The following is a 21,950-nucleotide window of genomic DNA, read 5'->3' as shown; positions in this document are numbered from 1 at the left end:
CAATGCACCTGCACTCCCCTAAGAGGATAACTCGGGTCTTGAGTGTCTGCTCGGAACGCATATAGGCAGGACTTAGCGTTCACCCAGAGGCCTGAGAGGGCCTCGAATTTAAGCAGAATACGCTCCAGGTCAATAGGAATGTGAGACACATCCCTGACAAAGACCAGCAGGTCGTCCGCATAAAGTGACACTTGATGTGTCGCATCGCCCAGGGGAATGCCGTCAGCCAGCTCCCTGCGGAGCGTGGCCGCCAGTGGCTCTATTGCGAGCGCAAACAGGAGGGGTGAGAGCGGGCACCCCTGCCTAGTGCCGCGGCCAATAGGGATGGCATCAGATATGTATGGCCTGGTTCTCACTCTCACCGTGGGGTTCTTGTACAGAAGGGCTGCCAATTGAAGGAAGCCGAGGCCCAGCCCGTAGTGCGACAATGCTGCCACCAGATATCCCCATTCCAGGCAGTCAAAGGCCTTTTCAAGGTCTAGAGCTAGGCAGCCCGCCCTAGGCCATTGTTGGACACTATCTGATGCCACTCGAAAGAACCGCCGCAGGTTAAGGGAGGTACTGCGCTGAGGTACAAAGCCATTTTGGTTGACATGCACCAGCGCCGGCACCGCTGGCGCCAGGCGCTCCGCCAACACCTTAGCCAAAATGTTATAATCCGCATTAAGCAGAGCAAGGGGGCGGTAAGACCCCAGTTGCCCACCCAGGCTTGAGCAGAGATACCAAATAGGCCTCTCGCATTGAGCCGGGCAGGGTACGCTCCTCAAGGGCGGCCAGATCGAGAGTGTGCAATTTGGGTACCAGTGTTTCCCGATAGGTCTTATAATATTCCGCCAGGAGCCCATCGGGGCCCGGCGCCTTCCCAGAGGCCAAAGAGGCGACCGCTTCCCTGATCTCGTCTGCAGTGAGGAGGCGCTCGAGTGATTCCTGGTGTTCATCTGGGACCGTGGGCAGACAAGCAGCCTCCAAGAACTGATCCAGGTCATGCGCCTGCCGGCGTCCCGTCGAGCGATACAGAAACGCTTAATGCGCGTCATTACCTGATGACTCTCCCACTGTGTATACACAAGCGACCCGTCAGGCCCGAGTATAGCACCTATCGGAGCATGAACAGTCTTCTGCCTGAGCAGCCAGGCCAGCAGCCTCCCTGCCCTATCCGACGTGACATGAACACGAGCCGAGTGAGACACACAGTTGTGACAGCGCAGGTGCTCCAGCAGTTCGGCATGGCGCGCCCGAAGCCTCATCAGCCATGCCGAGTCACGACCGCTGCCCTCCCCGTGCCGCTCGCACGAGAGTAGGCGAGATTCCAAGGCGGCAAGTGACAATGTGAGTTGCTTGCGAATATTCCACGTCGCGCCTAAACAATGCCCCCTGATGCTGGACTTATGGGCATCCCACTCTATCAGTTCGCTGCTCGTAGTGCCCTCATTCAGATCAAATAACTGTTCTATCGCGGTGCCCAAGGATGCTCGGAATTTTGCATCTTCCAGAGCCGCCGGTTGAAGGCGCCACGTGTGGATTGGGGGACGGCCAGGGTTCCATCGGAGGCACAGCCTAAGAGGATTATGATCGGAGTGCGTCCGACCTAGATATTCTGCCTGATCTAACAAGGGCAGCAAAGAATAGAAGCCCACCACCCTGTCAAGACGCACATGGAGGTCATGTACCGCCGAATAGTACGAGTAGACGCGGTCATCGGGGTGTAGATTGCGCCACACATCGACCAATGCCCGGCGCGATATCCAGTCATTCAGAGTCCGTGCGGTCGAACCCACTTGTGTATTACCGAGGGGTGGAAAGGACCGGTCAAGACGCACGTCGAGGACTGAGTTAAAATCCCCGCCCAGTAGCCAAGGGAGACCCGCGTACGGTGCTAACACTGTGGACAGATGGGCAAGGAATGACGATTGTTCAACGTTTGGGGCGTACAATGAGCCTAGCAATATGTGTTGTCCATTAAGTCGCCCGCGCACTAATGTGTATCGCCCAGCCGGGTCGACTACTACCTCCGTACATGTGTGCGGAGTGCCCGCCCTCACCCAGATTAACGTGCCCCTGGCGTGTGCAGAATATGTAGTTCCAAATAGTTGACCCCTCCAGCGAGTACGCAACCGGGCTATTTCTGACTGCATCATGTGAGTCTCTTGAAGGAGGGCTATGGCCGCCTTGTGTCTCTGCAGATAAGCGAAAATTTAATATCTACGCGCTGGCGTATGCATGCCCCGAATATTCCATGTGATTATGTTGGTGGTGGCCATTTGAAGCAATTAAAGACTGCATAGGTGGTGGGGCCAGAGTTTGCTCGACCAACGGGAGGGACTTGGGTTCTATATGTCAAGCCGGTGCGCTGCATTAATAAACAAAACAAAGAAGCATATACGTGTTGCCAAGCATGCGAGCTGAACATCAAAAACAATATAACTATCAGGGCAACCCCTGTGCGGGCATTCGTCCAAACTGTTAAACGCTTATGGAGTAAAACTAAGCTAGGTAGTGGCTAACGGGCGCTTAGTGTGACTATAGCTGCAGTGAGCTGCTCCCCTACCGCGGTGCCCCTGCGTGCGCTGTGGGTGTCTCCTGTAGCATGGGCTTGGTCAAGCATGGGCAGGTGACCTAACTGCATCTATGTACGCCTCCTGCCGCAAATTCCGCTTGGCACACCGTCCCTCCCTTGAGCAGGGCCTCCCGTCCCCCCACACACACACACAGCAACCAGTTAGACGTAGCACTGCCATCACGCAGCACTTTACCACACTATACATCAGTCAGCCACCATGACTCATTGTCTATCCCTTGTTGACGTGTATGCCAGTGGGCGCTGTCATCGCGTCACTTCCGGCTCACATGATCTGATCAGAAGTCTGGGGAGTCACCATCGGCATTAGTTGGTCCTCGGAAAGCGTGGTGGATGGAGAGGATGATCTGCTGGTCTCGGGTTCGCTATGTCTAGGAGTGTCCGCATCTCCCTGACTACTTGTAGACCCAAGGGTTGCCACCGCTTCCAGCGCTCCCTGGCGTTCTAGGCATATCCGCTCCGGGCTAGGCGCCACCGGCGGGCCCAGCCCCGCATCTCTACGGGACCCTCTCTGCCGCCAGGGTCTCCTCCCCCGTTGACTGCCAAGTTCCGGATCTGGAGGTCTCTGTCCACTACACCGCCCCGTCTCCTCCAGCCAGTCCCAGACCTCCGATGCGGCATCAAAGAAGCGGGTCCCCTCCTTTGTGACCACTCTGAGGCGCGACGGGTATAGCAGAGAGTATGGGATTTCCAGGTCACGTAGCCGGCGCTTCACCGCCAGATAGCTGCTTTTCCGCCTCTGCACTACCGCCGTGTAATCCGGGAAGAACATCACCTGCCCACTTCCCACTGTGATTGCGTCCAACTTCCTGGTCTCGCGAAGCACCACATCCCTGTCCCGGTAATTGAGAAGTTTGAACAGAAAGGGACGGGGCCGAGCCCCCGGTTTGGGCGCTGTGCCGGGACCCTGTGGGCCCGCTCCACCACAAACTGTGGAGAGAGTACCCCCGGAATGAGCAGATCTCGAAGCCATCTCTCAACGTATTACTCTGGCTGTCGTCCCTCCTCGCCCTCCGGCAATCCCACCACTCTGATATTAATGCACCGGGAGCACCCTTTGGCATCCTCGACCCGATCTTCCAGGGTGTGGACGCGATCTATTAGGTCCTGCAAGGTTACAGTATGATTATTCACCACTGGTTGGACATCCTGGAGCGCCTGGCGTTGTAGGGCCACTGTGTCCGCTAACTTGCGGTGGTCCACATGAAGGAGGGTGAAGTCCACCGTGACTTTATCGATCCGGGACTCTAGGGAGGCCTTCGTCTGCTCCAGCGTAGAGCCGATTCGCTCCACTGCAGCTAGTACTGTGTCCAGTTTTGCTGCAAGCGCCGCCGCCTGGGGCTCCACGCTTTCACCGCAACTTTCCGCCATGGGGCCCGAGCCTGCCGCCAGTGTCCGGCCTTCCTTTGGCGCGTTTTCGTAGCCGGCCCATGACCATTTGCTGCGCCGTAGGCATCTGCTGGTAACCTCAGCACCAGGCAGGCGGCCCGGGCCCAGACCTCCAGTCCACCACAGCAGAAGAGTTGACACCGCAGACCTCCGGTAATGCGGCAAGGATGGAGGATAGAGGGGGAAAGCCAGAGCCCTCCCCGCAGGGTCCGCCGCCACCGTCCAGGAGGCACCAGTCTCCCGTTACTCACTGATTCCGCGGGACCACAGTGGCTGTCACGCGTCACTCCCCCGATGCGCCAGGATCCCCTGCCGGGCACCCCTCCTCCATCTGAACATCGGCGTCCCCTGGAAAGTAGGGCTGGTGGATATCCGCCACCTCTCCCCCTGGCAGCTGTTCCTGTACAATCACCGACTGTTGGGCACCATCCCGGCACTAAAGGCGCGGCACCGGCGGTGACACACCCCAAACGGCACTCCAACTCCAGCTATGCCAGTGCACCGCATGCGGCGCACGCCATCACCAGCATCCACAGGTCAGTCCGTGCCTCTCCTGTTCCCTCGGTGCCGTACTGCATGCAAAGGTTCCAGGCGCCACCACCCCGCGCCAGCACTTTCGGTGTACGTAAGGGGTCCAGGTGCTCCCCTCGCGCCAATGCCGGGGGTCCTCCCCCTCCGCTCACTTCGCAGTCCGTCACCAGATCGTCCACTGATCACCAACCAAACTCCAAGGCTCCAGGCCCCCGCACCGTCGCAGCAGTTCTCGGGGTAATCGGCTACAGTAAGGGCCACCCCAGTGTCCGGCGTCGGGCTCACCACTCTACTGCGGCATGTAGGGAGGTCCGCCTCACCCTCCCAGCCACCTCACCACATCTGTTCGGCCAGCTCGCACCTTATGGCGGCAGGGAACACAGGCCCCACCACCGGCGGCGCCCAGAGCCAGAAAGAAGCCCAGCCAGGAGATAATGGCAGGATAACGGCGGCGGGAGCGTCACTCGCTTGCGACCATCTTACAAGCGCGCCCAGCCACCTACATGGACGGATTATAAAATATTTGAAATCGCCCACATCAAAAAATATTTCTTAAAAGTAAAATATTTATATTTAATATGTATTAACACGTGTTATGTATAGAATACATTTTTGTATTTTTGATTTACGAAAGCAGATACATTATTTTAAAATTCTAAAACGTCTAATAAGATTTATTTTTAAATATATATAAATTTTAACATTAAAATGTATATTGTTTTGTATATATACACACACAATCTTAAGGCAAACAATAACCAATCTTGTTTTCAGGTTTCTGCATATATTTGCATATGATCCAGGAGCATTCTGGAACATTATAAATAGCCTTTAAGTGTTACATTTTGCAAAACTGGCACATGTTTTTATAATGGAATAATTGTCAGTAATGCAAGCTGAGAGCATGCACCCAAATAGTATAATCTTTGCAATAATGAACCATGTACTCAAGTTTGAACAAACTATACATATGGATTCAAATTCTCTTAGTTTCAGACAATCCACCTTCATATATCCATACTGTAGTACAGGTAATCTAGAAACCAAAGGGTTTGCGCTGCAGAGGGTTTGGTCTACTTGTTCAGTGGACAAAATAAACATGGAAGCAAGTTTTCCTTGACCCCAAATAATATGTCCTGGTTGTTGCGTGATGGGATTCCCCACCCCTAATTTGTCTGTCTCCCATGGCACCATCTCCACCCTCAACAGTGGTAATAAAGAACATTGCCTGAGCTTTCAAGTGGTCCATATATGTATGTATGTACTTAACAATGGATGCATTTCTGTATAATATATTCTTTTCTATTATCCACAAGGTGTTTAATTGGACTAAGTGAAAATCTTCGTTTTTTGAAACACTAGATATACAAAAACATCATGAAGTCTGGTGATGCTTATGTTCCCATTGTATCATGCAGGATTTTTTTGATTAAATCTTAACTTCAGTAGCCAACACTTACTATTCTGCCACAGATTCTCATGTGAATTATTTCTGCTATTTCTGTTACATTTTGCTGAATGTTTGTTTTTAGTAATATTTTTCTATATTTAGAAAATATATACATCTTCGTTCAATTGTATGAGTATCATCCCCAACCAACCCATGATCCTTGCACCTCCTCCCTAGCTATTCCACACTTGATAAATATAGGTATTTTCCGCCTCTGCCATTTACAACCCTGTTGTACCACTCCACCTTTCTCAGCAATGCTTCTCCATGAACAACCTTCTCTTTCATTGTATGTACTCCCTCCTCTGTACAGAACACACTCCTTTGCTCTGCAGCTACGTATCCTCTGTATAGTTTCACATATGTGCTACATAGAATTATTTGGTCAATTTTTTATTTTAACACTAACACTAACAATAACATTTTTATTTTAACACTAACGCTAGTTTTAAAACTTTGTTTCTCTGTGTATAAAGTGTGTTTTTAATACTTGTACTGTGCTTAAGACCTTGGCCTCACCTGTGCCACAGCTCAGCGGCTGACAGCTTGCCGCTTTGCTCGTAGAGCACATCGCGTCCTGCAGCCATTCTTGGTCGCCGCCGGACACGCCCACCGCGCCAGGCCACGCCCCCCTCCTACGCACCGACACTACCTATAAATCATGAGTTTCTGTCGGAAGCGCAGCGGACGAGCGCAGCGGGCGCGACGAATGCGCGCCGAAGGCGCGCATAAGGCAAGCTCGTCTGCGCTCGTCCGCGCCTCGGCAGTGGCTGCAGCGCTCCCCGATGCTCCTGCCCTTACACCCTCCACCAGCCCTCCGTATCTGTCACGTGAGTTTTTACTCTCCCTCAGAGACTTTGCTCATGAAGGCCAACTCTCCTTCATGGACACTGCATTCCCCTTACAAGACTTCGCCTGCAAAGGTCTACTGATGGGCGGCCTGCTGAATGTCAGGTCATTGCCCAAACACGCCAATGAAATCTCTCAGCTTATCGAGAATCACCACCTCGACGTATTGTTCATGACTGAGACCTGGACCCACTCCGACTGTAACATAGAGCTAGACTGGGCATGTCCACAAGATTATAAAATCTTACATCTCCCAAGACCCAAGGGTCGGGGTGGTGGAGTTGGCATAATTTACAGAGCCTCCTGGTCCATAAAAACACTTGACATGGACCTAGTGGCTGGTACGGAAATATTAGGTCTTTCAATTAACTGTCTCTCCGGAACATCCTTCACGGCTGTAATATGTTACCGCCCGCCGGGAGCTTTTAATTCCACACAACAGCAGTCGCTCCTCACGACTATTACGAATATGGCCACTTCCCACAACAAATTGCTTGTTCTGGGTGATTTCAATCTTTGGCCCAATGGTAGTCTGGACTCTGCTTTAAACAATCTCATACTCTCCTGCGAAGGTGTGGGACTTTCGCAATTGGTCAGTAAACCTACACACTCAGCTGGAAACCAGCTCGACCTTATTTTTTCTTCCCCCCAGCTGGCTTTCCTGAACGACATTCTGCCTTTGTGCTGGACTGACCATGCACTTATTAAATTTCACATAGCCAGCGGCAGAGCTAACAAACCGTCACTCAGTATCACACCCGACTCTCTGTATAGAGACTGGAAAGTCTTAGATAAACAGAGACTGACTGGCCCCGTATTCGAGGTGGAAGACAGCTTCTCCACAGCCCGGTCGGTGGAGGACAACTATACGTCCTTCTGCACCAACATCGTTAATATCTCAGAGCGTATCGTTCCTCTGAAAAAATGTAAGCCAAGGAGAAGAGCAGCCGCCCCTTGGTTCAACGACTCCCTGAGAGCCCTCAAGCTGGTTTGCAGACAATCTGAGAGAAAGTGGAGGCAAGGCTATCTCGACTCCAATAAAACTCTTTGGAAAGACAATCTCCGAGCGTATAAATCTGCCATTGTCCGAGAAAAGGCTAATTATTACTGTTCTACGATTACCAACGCCACAAATAGTGCAAAAAGCATTTTCCAGATACTTAGAAATCTTACTCACCCAGATTGTGTTACGTCAACGCAGCCTCCCACCCAAGCCCTCTGTGATAATTTGGCAACCTTTTTCATTAATAAAATTAATACCATTATTCAAAACCTGAAGACCCCCCCCGCACTGGGAGATGCCAATACTCAGGGAGCCAGCACCAGCCCCCTGGACTTGTCGCCTCAATCTTCCTGCGCGACGGCTAGACTGAGAGCATTCTCCATGATCTCTGAACCCGAGTTTGCAAAACTGGCGTTCAGTATTACCTCAGGTTCCCCGCTCGACCCACTGCCTCCAAAAATTTGGAAAAGCTCTGGAATAGAACTTTTTGGCATCCTGCGCCAAATTTGCAACCAGTCTTTGCAATGTGGCTATGTTCCAACCCCGTGGAAACAGGCGCTTGTTACCCCGCTCCTGAAGAAACCCTCCCTCAACCCAGACTGTCTCTCCAACTATCGACCCATCTCCCTACTGCCTTTCCCTGTGAAGGTAGTGGAACGATGGGCCAGTTCCTGCCTTTCTATCCATCTTGAGCAGAACAACCTTCTGGACGATCTCCAATTCGGCTTCCGTCCTGCCCACGGGACCGAAACGGCGATTTTAACAGCCATGGAGGATCTTCGCATGCGTGCAGACAGGGGCCAGTCAGTGGCTTTGATACTGCTGGACCTGTCTGCCGCATTCGATACGGTCAACCACAGGACGCTGCTGTTGAGACTCAGGGAAGCTGGTGTGGAAGGCACAGCTTTGCTTTGGTTTCATTCTTACCTGCAGGACAGGAGACAGGCTGTCTCCCTCCCCCCATTTCAATCTGCTTTCTCACCTGTGCCACAGGGAGTTCCCCAGGGATCCTCCATCAGTCCCATCCTTTTTAATGTATACCTTAAACCACTGATTACATTAATCAAGTCATTCGGGTTAAAAACAATTAATTACGCAGATGACACCCAGCTCATTCTCTCCTGGGAAGGAGAGGACTCCATCTCCCTGACCTCCTTCCATGAGTGTCTTAGAGAAACGGCTGGCTGGCTCCATAGGAACTCTCTTCAATTTAATGCCTCCAAAACAGAGGTTTTGTTCCATGCTGGCACCACGCTATCACACCAGTTCCCGAACGACTTCTGGCCTCCTGAGACAAGGGAGAAACCTAAACCTGTCTCCTCGGTCCGCAACCTGGGGGTCATGCTCGATAACAAGCTGAGTATGGAAACCCAGGTGGCAAAAACAGTGGGGATCTGCACGGCTTTGCTACGCTCCCTGCGAAAAATTATGCCACTTCTCCCTGCACGAGCCCGGGCGCTGGTAGTCAGGTGTACGATTCTGAGTCGCCTGGACTACTGCAACGCCCTACTCCTTGAGTCCCCTGTCACGCTGTTGGACCGGTTGCAACGAATTCAATCAGCCGCGGCCAAACTGGCTCTCGGCTGGTCGAGAAGGTCTTCGGCCACTGCGGCACTGGCCGAATTGCACTGGCTACCCCTAAAGCAGCGGGTGGTTTTTAAGTCCCTCTGCATTGTATTCAAGGCCTTGCACGGACTCGGGCCCAGGCCCCTGCAAACCTTGTTTCAGTGGTATACTCCTACTAGAGAGCTTCGGTCTTCCTCGGCGTATCTGGTAAGGGTGCCCAGATACAATAAAGCCAGAACCGGGGGCAGATCCTTTAGGGTCGCAGCTGCCAAGTTATGGAACAGTCTGCCCATTAAAATACGCCAAACCCCCCAACTTCTCCCATTTAGGAAGTGCATCAAGACCTGGCTCTTCCCTTAGACCTCCCTGTCTTACCTACTTGTGCTCCTCTTCAGTATAGTATTTTTCCTCAGCGCCAGGAAGCCTGCAAGGTATCAGCTGCGCTATATAAATAATTAAAATAAAAATAAAATAAAAATAATTAATGCTGCTGCAGTTTAGCACCTTTCATTGTATTCATCTATTTTTTTCCTTCCAACAATATATCGAAGATATCCCCATCTATTGTCTTTTTTTATTAATACTCGGTGACACAAAAACTTATAAAATTCATATTAAGTGCTTGTAGAATCCATTATTCAAGAACCTTTCTATGAAAAATCTAAGCAAACTGTTTTATATTAACACTGTATACTGTTGCCCATAATGGCACTCTTACTTTGTTTTTTTGATGTGTAGTCACTTTGAGGAGGGAAGGTGGGAGTGGATAGATTACTTCACAGCTCAATATGTTCTCCGCTCTTCCTTTGTCTTTTTGTCTGGTTTTATCTTGTAATGTCCTTTTGGACGTTTTTAAGCACAACTCCCACTCATTGGTAGGGTATGCAGACTGTGTGCTGCTTTTATTTATGTATTTTGCATGCTTGCTATGATCCACCAAAGCCACCTGCACTCGCTGGTGGGTGCCCGGTCTGGTGAGGGTAGACTCAGGGGTACAAATTGCAGACTCCAACAGATTATACGACCAGCAATTTTGGAATATCCTAATCGTTCTTTGATCAGAACGGGCTGGAAACATGAGCAACAGATGTATTTCATGAGGCAATTCATTATATACAAACTTTAGATGAATTCTTTGGAAAGACCTGATATTTAGAAATCAACAATGGACTAACTTGTCAGTGCTCGTAAATCATAATGTAACTGCAGTCACCATCTTAGTGTTGCAAAGCATGATTTGGATCCTTACGAAAAATACAATGTGTATCCTTGCACCATTTTTGGAAAAGTTCATTAAAACAATTAAATCATACATTGCACATTATTATAATACAGCATCATAGTTTTACTTGCCATCCACAGAAGCATTGCGCTTTGACTATCCATGCAGGTTTGTGTGTCGCAAAACCTAGTGGTGATTCACTATTACATATTTTCATCTGATTGCAAGAAGAAACTGCTTCACCCCCTAATAGGCCCCTGAATGGTCTTATAGTAAAAATCAATCAATTTCTCCATCTGATTGGACGTTTACCACTGTTAATGCGATAAACCAATCACAAGAACTTTGCTTGAGGACTCGCAGTTCCCACATTCTTGATGCTTATCGTTTACACAACGCACAGTGTATTTGCATTAGACAGCAGTATGTAGAAAACCGGTGCTTACAATTTCATTTTTCGAAATGTCACCTCTAAGGTCCCATTAAAAAATATTGTCCCTTAGTCTCCCACGTGTGCGGCTAGTTCCTCCTCACTATTTAGTCCTAATGGCGTCTTTGGTTGAAGGTCTAATATATACCTGTATTCTTATCACTTTAGTCTGCTCTCTCTGACCTTCCCCTTAACCCCCACCCCCCCATGGGGTACATGATCGAGACAGAAAAATCTTAATAGAGTTCTGATACTCCCATGACATTCCTCAAAATGTCTTGCTACGGGATAGGAGGGGTCCCTATTCGAGATATGACGCCCTATAAATTAAATCTACAGTACAACAGGATATAGGGAATAATACTTGCAGGCACATGTGAGATCCCAATGTGCATGGCCTCATGAGACGTGCTCCCACATTGAGAAAGGTGCAAGGCGAAACGTGTCTGTTTTTCGTCTTTTGTCTTCCCTGCATGTTCTGAATAAAAAATTATTTAGATATCCATAGAGTGGGGATCATATTTATTGGTGGAGTCTGCAGTGTATTTTTTTTTGCAGATGGACAATTCCCTGCCTGCACTGCAGCACCTGATTAAACAGCGCTGCAGTTGGAGGTGGTGAAATGCTTGTAAGCAGGGTGGGGAGAGGACCATGAGTAGTGGCAGGTGGTGGGGAGTTCACTCCTGTAATTCTTTTTTTAGTATAAAACTGCAATCACCGCAGGGAAAAAACATAGTCAAGTTTGTTGGTGTATTTCCTACAGTGAAGTGTCTGCAAATCCCTTGGTTGAATGGGCAGATAATGCACTTCATTTGTGCGGGTCAGAGGCTGCTGTTTTGTCGCCACAGGATGTTCACTTCATAAAATGAGTGAAAGCTTCAGAAAATAGTTTTACTCAGTAGATATTATAGAAAGATGTTGTAATAAAACAGAAAAAAATGCTTTCCGGAAGGGGGGGGGGGGCAGAAAAACAGAGGGGGGGGGGAGAACCTCCAAGTGTTTTAGGATCCTTCTCTCACAAGCCAGAAAACAACTGCCGTGCCGGAGGAAGGCAACTGCCAGTGGAGTGTCATGGGTAGTGGAATCTCCTGGACTCCTAAAGTCACACTAGTCCTTTTCCCCACAGCTTCATAACGTAAGACTATGGGGGCTGCATTATTGCATTAGTTCTCTCAATGATAGTCTTTGCATGTTTTTGTTTTTTAACATTTCAAATGCTGCCTTGGAATGTCGTTTTAAATGGACTCTTGATAATTTTACAGTCTACATTTTGGAAATAACCATGCCTCTGATAGGAGTCTGAAGGGTGCTTCACCTCAAATGAACTTGTAGACATTGGTATCCTGGACATCTTGTTATACAGTCAAATAAGGATTTAAAGTTTCCAGGGTCTACACATGCAGCTGGGATTTATTCTTACATTGATTACTTCAGTGATGATTCCTACAATGCAAAACCATGACTGCAAGTAGCCATTTCTTATTCTCGTTATCTGATTACATCCTAATGTGCCATTCATAATTATCATGCCTTTATAACGGAAACTTTAATATGTGTATCCCATTTTATATTGGATGAAAAATCTAAATTTATCCCTCTTTCAAAGTTTTTATTTTCGTAATCCAGTTTAATTTCAATTCCCTGGCCTTTTGGATAAAGCATTTCACTGTATACATAGATAGGCCGAGATAAAATAGTGGAAAATTTAGCAGGTCATTGTTAGATTCCATACAGTGAAGAATATGTCACATAGGTTAATATCACTTTATGACAATATATACAGGCAGTGCTCCAGGTAAAATTCTGAGGTTGGGAGTATTTTACTACCATTTATAGAGGAAGGCAACTCATTAATTTTCACGACAGAAAAAATGAGTTTTCTGCCATCTCATCAGAGTAAAAGCTGTATATAAAGCATGAAGGGCAAAACAAAATTGTATATAACATGCCTGTCTTCATTAAGAGTTTATTATATAAACACATTTACAATTAACTTTTCGGTGGGATGAATACAACAAACGTGGAGCAGTTGAAGCCTTGATAGATTCAAAGTTATTTATAGATGGTTGATAAAAAAAAAAATGGTGTGAACACCTGGACTCTTAAGACACCATGGCATTTTATATCTCCATACCAACCTACAACGTTCAAAGACCCCAGAAGTATCCTTGACAATCCAGATCTCCTATTAACACCATTATTCCTGAGTAATGTATACCACTATTCAGGATCTTCTTTGCAATGTATATTTTTGTGACGACTGCCAGTACCAAATCTAAGTTCCAGTTGCTCAAAAAGTATGGCGATCCAGGGGGTGTGGCCACGCAAGATGGCCGAATTGACGTGATCCGTGTCGGCTCCGTCGCTGTGAAGCTGTCGAGGGCATTCCTACAGCCCCTTTACCAACAAACTCGATGAATTAAGCAGCGGAGTCTTGTGAAGCCATAGCGAGAGAGCTCCCACAGTCGAGAAACAGCCCTGATCACTGAGACGAGGGCCGCGGCCCAAGATGGCGACGAGCAGCTGAAGGGAGGGAATTGGAGCTTCCTGCTGCACCTGGGAGCCACGGAGTTTGGAACACGATAGCAGGCCCCCCAGCGGAGAGCAGTTTAGCAGGTAAGCACTCGCGGGGAAGCTTACGAAGAGTATTTCTTAGCCCAGTAATGCGGTGGTGAGCGCCAGAGTGTGTCGGGAGATCCCGAGGGAAATCGAATGAATTGAAGGTAAGCGGGCTAATCCCGCAGCAATATACACTTTTCGGGCCCCCGCGAAGAGCAAAAGGAGGCACTGAGGGCTTCATGAGGTGCCAGCAAGACAGTGGGGAGAATTAACCCCACCTTGCCTGACTCCAATATGGCGGAGGGGGGCCCAAAGAGTTGTTTTCCTGCACAGAGGCTTTAGTAACCGGCCTGAAATTAACACAGCAGCTAGTGGGGAATCTAGCACCCTGAATGTAAAATGGATCAGTGAAGGCAGTCCCCAACTCTGAAGCCATAAGCCATTTTTTGATGCCTGACCGTAAGATGGTCGCCAGGGAAAGGTACTCTTCATAAGAAGTCTTGCCTATTAGGGGGTGAGGGGAGCAGTGATAACCTGTCGATCCACGGAGTCTTACCAGTGATTAAGCACAGTTGCAAGGTGGGAGTACGCAGAAGGAGCAAAGGGGACCGTGGAGTCTCTTGGCCACAACTGAGACCAACCGCATCTATGCCACCAAAGAAATCAACCTCAAAGGTATCCAGCTATTTCGATCCTGCTGAAGAGAAACAAGTACAGGAGAAGGAGAGCACTTTTCTCGCCATGGCCCTGACCAAGGAAGATCTACTAATGTCCCTGAAAGACTTTAAATTGGAACTGCGCTCAGAACTAAAAGGAGGCCTCCATGGACCAACTGAAAGCGGACCTATTTGAAAAAATGTCCTCCTTACAACAGGACATGGATTCCTTTGAATCAAGACTGATGGAAACGGAGACCCAAACCCAAGAGCTCCACAAAATAGTAACGGAAACAAGCAATAAGGTACAACTTTTATACTCACAACTCCGAGTGGCCCTACTGAAGAATGAAGACTTGGAAAACAGGTCTCGAAGAGAAAATATTCGCATCAGGGACCTGGAGGAGGGGGCAGAGGGCCCTGACTTGGAAGCGTTTGTAGAAGGCCTCTTCGCGTAGATACTTGGACCTAAACAACTGAAAATCAACATCTAAAGTGCCCATAGGGTGGGTCCAGCTCTGCCGGGTGAGTAACGCTGCACTCAAGACATCCTTGTTAAGCTTCACTCATATAAGGTCAAGGAAGACATCCTTCCAGAGTCCAGAAAGAAAGACTCCATGTTCCAAGGATTTCGCTGTATGCTATTCCAGGACCTGGCGCAGGCAACTCTTCAGCGAAGACAATCATTCCATCCTCTCACAGACAAACTACGAGAGGCGTGAATACGGTACCGATGGACTTATCCCTTCGGGCTAGCGTTCGAATTTAAAAACAGACAACTTAATGTTACAGAGCTTCTAGGAATTCCAGTACCAGAGGGCGAAGCTTCCAGCTCACAGTCTGGAAGAGGGGAGCCTCCTGGGTCAAGCTTCACACAGTGGAAAATGACCACTAAAGGGCTTCTATCCAAGACCTGACTCAAAGACAAAAAGAAAAAGTTCGGAGTCACTGAAAATGGGCCTACATGACAGGACTTGGTATTCGGGAGAGCGCAAGGAAAATATATAAATCGGACACGGCTAACAAGGGAAAAGAGGACATGAGGCTGGACTAAGTTCATTGTACGTCAGCCCAAGGTCTGCTATGAGCAGTGCTGAAAGGTCCCGCACCATAGCCGAACTATGGCTACATTGGTGCAAAGGACAAAGGAATACGGTCAGAGCAACTGAGAATGGGACTACATGATTTAACTGGATATTTGTGAGAGCTCAACGAAAGGCTACGAATCGAACAAGGCTAACAAGTGAAAAGAGGACATGAGGCTGGTCTTTGTATGTTTCACATTAGCTCTGGATTTGCTATGAGCCGTGAAGAAAGGGCTTCCGCCTGGGCCGGTCTATAGCTACATAGGTTAATGATGCATAGACAGCAAAGTGACTGGCGAGGGCCGAAACCCCTGCTCGACGTTCGCAACGAGGAATGCAGTGACATCGGTTCACCTGAGGGTCCCGCGGACAAACATTGTTTTTTACTTTGGTTTTGTTTTGAATTCAAAGAGAGGGTTTCTGTTAAAGGGGTCGGGTGGATGGAGAAGCAGGGGGAGAGGGATAGGTGGGGCACTGCTACGCAGAATGTCAATGTGATTGTGGTGGAGAGAAGTGGCTAGAGAGATGTAACCGGTGGGTCCGTCTAAAAAGGAGTCTGCAGGGGGAGCAAATAGCGAAGGGGAAGGGGTACTCAACAAGATGATATTGATTAAGTCATGGACGTGAAGGGCCTAAACTAGCCGATCAAGTGACAAAAAATCTGGAAGTATCTTCAAGAGACACATCTTAAAAGATCGTAAGAGCTGAGGCTCAGACACAAAAACTATTCACTCATATATAGATCATCCGCCAAAACTAAGCATAATGGGGTAGCATTAATGTTCCACAATATCACCAAATTTCAGACTGAAAGTATTAGTACAGACAAGGAAGGACGGGTGGTCATGGTGAAAGGGAAGCTCATGGGTAGAACAGTTACATTTGTCTCGGTCTATGTCCCTAATTCGGGTGAAGCGACATTTGTGAATTCTTATTTGAATATGTTGAGGGGCTTTCCTAAGGGTCAAATAATTGTGATGGGGGGGACTTCAACCTCACTTGGCATCCTACAGATGATAATTCACACCTGCATTGGTCGACAGGAGGCAGCTTCCCCAAATCCCTAAAACATGCCTTTCAAGACTTAGGGCTCTTTGACGCCTGGAGATTTCTCAATCCAACTACAAAAGACTACTCATATTTTTCACATGCCCACCTAACGTACTCCAGACTGGATTACATTTTCATGTCTCCGGAGCTACAAGGTGCCCTTCAGGGGGCTAAGATCCTTCCCCTTTCATTATCCGACCATAGTCCAGTAACGGTGGGCCTACGCTGGGGGGGGGGAAGCGCAGGGGTTCGCAAAATGGTATTTTCCCGCTGCATTGACGCGGCATAAGTTACTCTGCGACGAATTGCGGCTAGCGATTTAGGAGTATTTTCAGACATTTGACCTGGGTGACTTCTCCCCCTAGAACAATTGGGACGCTTTCATAGCGGTGATTAGGGGAAAATGTATAGCGATGGTCTCAGTGTTAAACAAGGAGAGGTAAAACAAAAGGGAGGAACTTGAAACAGCCCTGTCCAATGGTAGACAAGGAATACAAAAAGAATCCCACACGTAGCTTAAAACTCCAGTTGGGTACACTAAAAGGGAAACTGGGGACAATTTATACTAACAGAGCTGAATTAACACTGTTGCGACTTCGTCGTGGTGCATACGCACAGAGTAGGCTCACATCTGGCGAGACAGCTTAGGGAAAAAAGGACGAGGGAATACATTGGAGGAATAAACAAAGGCAGGGGAAATAGAACAAGATGACTTCGGTAAAGATACTTTGTTCTGCGCTTTCTATCAGGATCTTTATAAAGTGGCTCCCCCTGATGCTAAGGCCCAGAAGGAATATTTAGATTTGCTTGCTCTCCCCAAAGTCTCAGACTTATGGCGAGACCAGCTGGAAGCTCCAATCTCTGAACATGAGGTGAGACAATCGATCGGGGCTCTTAGACCTCATAAGTCTCCAGGAACAGACAGTCTAACCGCTCTCTTTTATAAGACTTATGAACCTGAACTATTGCCCCATCTGACAAATCTTTTTCATGACATAGCAACGGAACAGGCGGTAACCCCCTCTATGGCAGGGGCGCTTATTACAGTAATTCCAATGCCAGGTAAGAACCTGCTACATTGTGCCTCATATAGACCGATTGCTCTCCTGAATCTCGATGCCAAGCTCTACTCCGCTATCCTACCGTCCCGTTTAGAAAACCTAATTCCCGACATTATCCACCCGGAGCAGTCCGGTTTTATAGAAGGGAGACAGACACATGACCATATCCGCAGGACTCTGCATCTTATAGAAAAAGCAAACAAGTTCAAAATGCCAGTGATGGTATTGGGTTTAGATGCAGAGAAAGCCTTCGACAGAGTGGATCGGCATTTCTTGTTTCTCCCTCTGGAAGGTTTTGGCTTTGGAAATAGGTTCATACAAATGATTAGAGCCAACTATATAGGCCTGCGCTCCAGGGTACAGGTAAACTGGGTGAGTTTGGCGTTCTTTGAGCTTGGTCGAGGCACAAGGCATGGGTGCCCATTTTCCCCACTGCTATTCGCTCTGAGCCGCTGGCGGCCAGACTCCGGGCAAATTCAGACATTCAGGGGATCCGATTTGGGGGAGATGAGCATAAGGTGTCGCTATTTGCAGACGACATTCTGTTAACTCTCACGGCTCCTAGATCGTCCCTTCAAGCACTGCAATCGGAGTGGAAGGCGTTTGAGGGGATAGCTGGCTTTCAAGTTAATTTCTATAAATCATCGATACTAAACCTAACAGTCCGAGGGGGAGAAACTACAAATACAGGGGGAATCCTCATTCACATGGGCCAAACACAGTTTAACATATTTGGGGATTCATGTTACCCCACGCACAGGATTATTTCAGGCAAACTTTCCACCCCTATGCTTAACGCACAAAAATATGGGCCAAAAAAGGAGGGAGATCCTTCTCCTTCCTTGCTTCGGCTTCTTGGAACAAACTTCCCCCCTCACCTACGCATCTTCACTGATCACAACTTTTTTCGCAGGAAGTTAAAGACATGGCTGTTTGACATCTAATTACATCTAACTAAGCTAATCTTTTGAGTGGTCCGCTAGCGCCATGAGACTTCCGAGTGATTTGTGCGCTTTTAATAAATATTCCATGATTTGATTTGATTTGATACTCCGACAGATAAAATAGGAAATATAATGCTGGAAACCTTTGTTTATATCATAGCTGGGTCGGATACATGCAGTCAAAATGACCCTTCTCCCTTAGCTGCTATACTTGTTTCAGGCACTCCCAATAGAGCTGAATAAAGATTTTATAAAAAGGGGTTCACTCCATGATACTACGCTACATTTAGCAGGATGGTAGAGCGCGGTTACCCTTTCTTGTGTTAAGGAGACCTGGATCGAAGGGGGAGTCGGCTCTCCCAGACATCGGGCTCCATTATAAGGCAGCACAATTAAGGGTAATCACAGAATGGTCCATGCGGGAGTCGGACAACACTGGCTCCACATGGACCGGGCCATTGTGGGTAGGACAATTTGGGACGTGCTTTAAAAACCCCAAAAGGATAGACCTGCTAACGCATACCTAAGTACCCCTACCAGGTCTACTCAAGACTTGGGACGAGGTGAATCGAACCTTGGGTTGGACCTCCTTCCCCTCCTACACCCATACACCTTAACCCAGACTTTCCACCTGCGTTGAAGGAGGGTCTGTTTGATGCATGGCAAGAGGGAGGATGTCGAGTACTCTCAGATTTATTCCAGAACTACGACATTCACACTTTTGAAAATTATCCGCGTGACTTTGGGGTTAGAACCACTGAACACTTTTACTACCTGCAACTTAAGCATTGGGCACTACATCCACAGGTAAGGGAGGCGGCAACTAGAGATCTGACTCCAATAGAAACTTTTGTGCGGAAAGCTAGTACGTCAGAGGGCACTATCTCCTTTTTTTGTACAAGCTATTGGTCTCTACTACGATTGCACCGCAGCCTAGAGACAGATGTACATGGGAACAGACCCTAGGGAGGGAGACAACCGAAGGGGAACGGAAATACCTGTGTTCCGACATTGCTAAATGTAACCACTCACTTGAGTTGAGGGAGGCACTCTACAAAATATTATTAGATTGGTATTTAGTCCCCGCCAAGCTCAGGAAAATGTTTTCCCTCACCTCGGATCTATGCTGGAGAGGATGCGGTATCCTCAGAGACTTTCGCCATATTTGGTGGGACTTCCCGATGATTAAGCCATTCTGGGCAGAAATTCTGGCCCAAATGAGACATGCTGGAGTACCATATACCGAGTTCCATATACGTGATCCTCCTGGGCCTCAGGGACACTTCACTAGAGCACCAAACTAAGGCAGACAAAGCAATTATGTGGGCATGTCTGGGAGCAGCTAAGAAGGCTAGAACGGTTAAATGGAAGAAAAAAGAAGCACCAGTACTGGCGCAATAGCACTCATGTTTATGGATAATACTCATGATGGAGCGTATGTCAGAAATTAATATAAGAATGAATATAAGTGGGATCCACTGGTGGTGTACCTTACAAAGGGGCTCCCGCTGGCAGTATGTCCACCCACATTGCGAGGGCTACACTTTGTTTCAGTTTTAAATCCAGATACGGAGATAAAACAGATGACACGTAGCAACTGAGGGAACGGCACACATCTGAAACTGCAGGAGAAGATCTCAATCCACCAGCTGGAGTAGAGTAGCAGCAGGGGGGAGATGGGTTTTGCTTCTCCACCACGGGGGTGGGTTGGGGTTCTTAGTTATTTGTATTTTGGCAATTCCAATGAATCATGGGCTAGAGATGAGCTTCAATAGACGATCATTCCAGCACTGTGAGACACTGGGATAAAATTAGCATAGGGTGGCATGTGAGAATGTTGATATGGCTACTAGCCAGGAATGTTCGAATTGTTTTATATATATTTTTCCAATAAACAGAAATTTGACACAAAGTATGAAAATCCAGACCATGACCCTTTCTTGCTAAGAATTAACCCTTTAGACTCTAATCCTGTCTGCTGTGTTTAAAAGGCATGTGTAAGCCCCAACTATTACCAACCTTCCTAAAAAGGAAAGAAAGCGAATGAAGACAGTACCTCCATGAAGGCAGCAACTACTTTGTTCTAGTTACACCTGTATGATTGAGCTCTGCAAAAAATTTGCAACTAAGGATTTCACACCTCAGATGAAGTATCGGTTTAGCAGCCAACAGTAATAAGCACAGAATCTTACTCCGGAACTCCTAACTTTTGTTAACTGGTCTTCAACCTTATGTGGTCTTGGTCGCCTATTCAAATGATTCACTTCATCAAATGAAAGCGAAGGCCAAGACTTTCCGAACTGCTGGTCTAGAAAACAGAATTATGCAGGTATCAATTCAGATCCGGAGGTAAGTGGTATTATCAACAAAGGGTTCAAGTCCTTATTGGCAGCATGAACAGCTGCACCTAAATCAGCCAAAACATCATTAGTTGGGAGGAGGCAACTTAATGGCAGTGCAGCAAGCCGCAAATTATTCTATCAAATGAGCTTTGCTGCTCCAAAATGCTATTAATTCATTTACTTTGAAATGAGCTGTAAGGACCTTTCCTTTGTATCAAAATAAGATCTAGCTGTGTTAAAAAGAACATTCAAAATTTGGAATTCAGACTGGTGCTTGTTTTCAGGGAAGCAAACAAACAGATAAGAATCAATGAGTATAGTATGCTGAACTTTCATTGGATCTTCCACTGACTCCTTCAAGGAGACTGATCAAGGAGACTGAACCTGCAAAACACTTTCTTTGACATTCCAGTTGTTGGGCAGCGTTTCTAGTTCCTGTGCTCCAATATATTTCTTGAATGATTTCAAAACATTTGCCCATTATTAGCTGACCTAAAAAAAGAGATCTCTAACTAGGTGATGGTTTACAAAGACCTTGTCGCAAAAGAAAATCAGCATGACTCTTGGTTTCCAAATCCAAGCTGACCACTGTACAGATCATTCACAGCCTTCGCTCCACTCTGAATACAATAGAAAGAGGAGATATATTTTACAAGAGAAGTGAGGGAATCTACTGGCTGTGCATCTGACTTCATGTCAGGAGTCTTCTCTGTTGTCATTTGTAGTGCCAGTCATGTTTAGTATCTAAAATACAGTTCCTCATTAGACCTAAGCAGTGCTTGGAAGCATCCATGATGTCGGATGTCAAGGAGGCCTAACTCAACAAGTGATCAGTCATTTCCAGTTTAGTGCTTACCACAGAATTGCTTGCAGGAATGCTTTCAGAAGGCTACATCTCAACTGTGGTGACAGGATGCCTCCTTCGTGAGTTGGAGAAGATACCTGGGCCCTTATCAGATCCAAGATACAGGTTTGCCCAAAGAGCAATACACTACAATAATCCTTTGTAGCTAAGAGAAGTAAACTTGCCCCTGAAATGATTCCTGCCATCGTTCGCTGACAGAATGATTCTGATATAGGTATAGCACCCCACAACCATTGTGCCTAGACGCACGATATCGATTACTTTGTCTCTTAAAGACCAAATACATAGCATTTGGTTACTAGCCACAAATCTCTCACTCTAAACTACCATCATCACATTTGGCAGTCTGGCTCCTGAGGGTTTACAGTAT

The 21,950-nt window shown here is 47.6% G+C and overlaps 1 protein-coding gene across 7 annotated transcripts in view; it reads left to right on the top strand.

Moving 5' to 3' along the window:
- Positions 1-21,950, top strand: part of HDAC4 (histone deacetylase 4) — a 1,546,655-nt gene that overhangs the window by 864,563 nt on the left and 660,142 nt on the right. The gene's annotated exons all lie outside the window — the stretch shown is intronic.

This window comes from Triturus cristatus, chromosome 3_1 (assembly GCF_964204655.1).
Source record: "Triturus cristatus chromosome 3_1, aTriCri1.1, whole genome shotgun sequence".
In the NCBI taxonomy this organism is placed as follows: Eukaryota; Metazoa; Chordata; class Amphibia; order Caudata; family Salamandridae; genus Triturus; species Triturus cristatus.
This window is presented reverse-complemented; position numbering and strand designations above follow the sequence as displayed.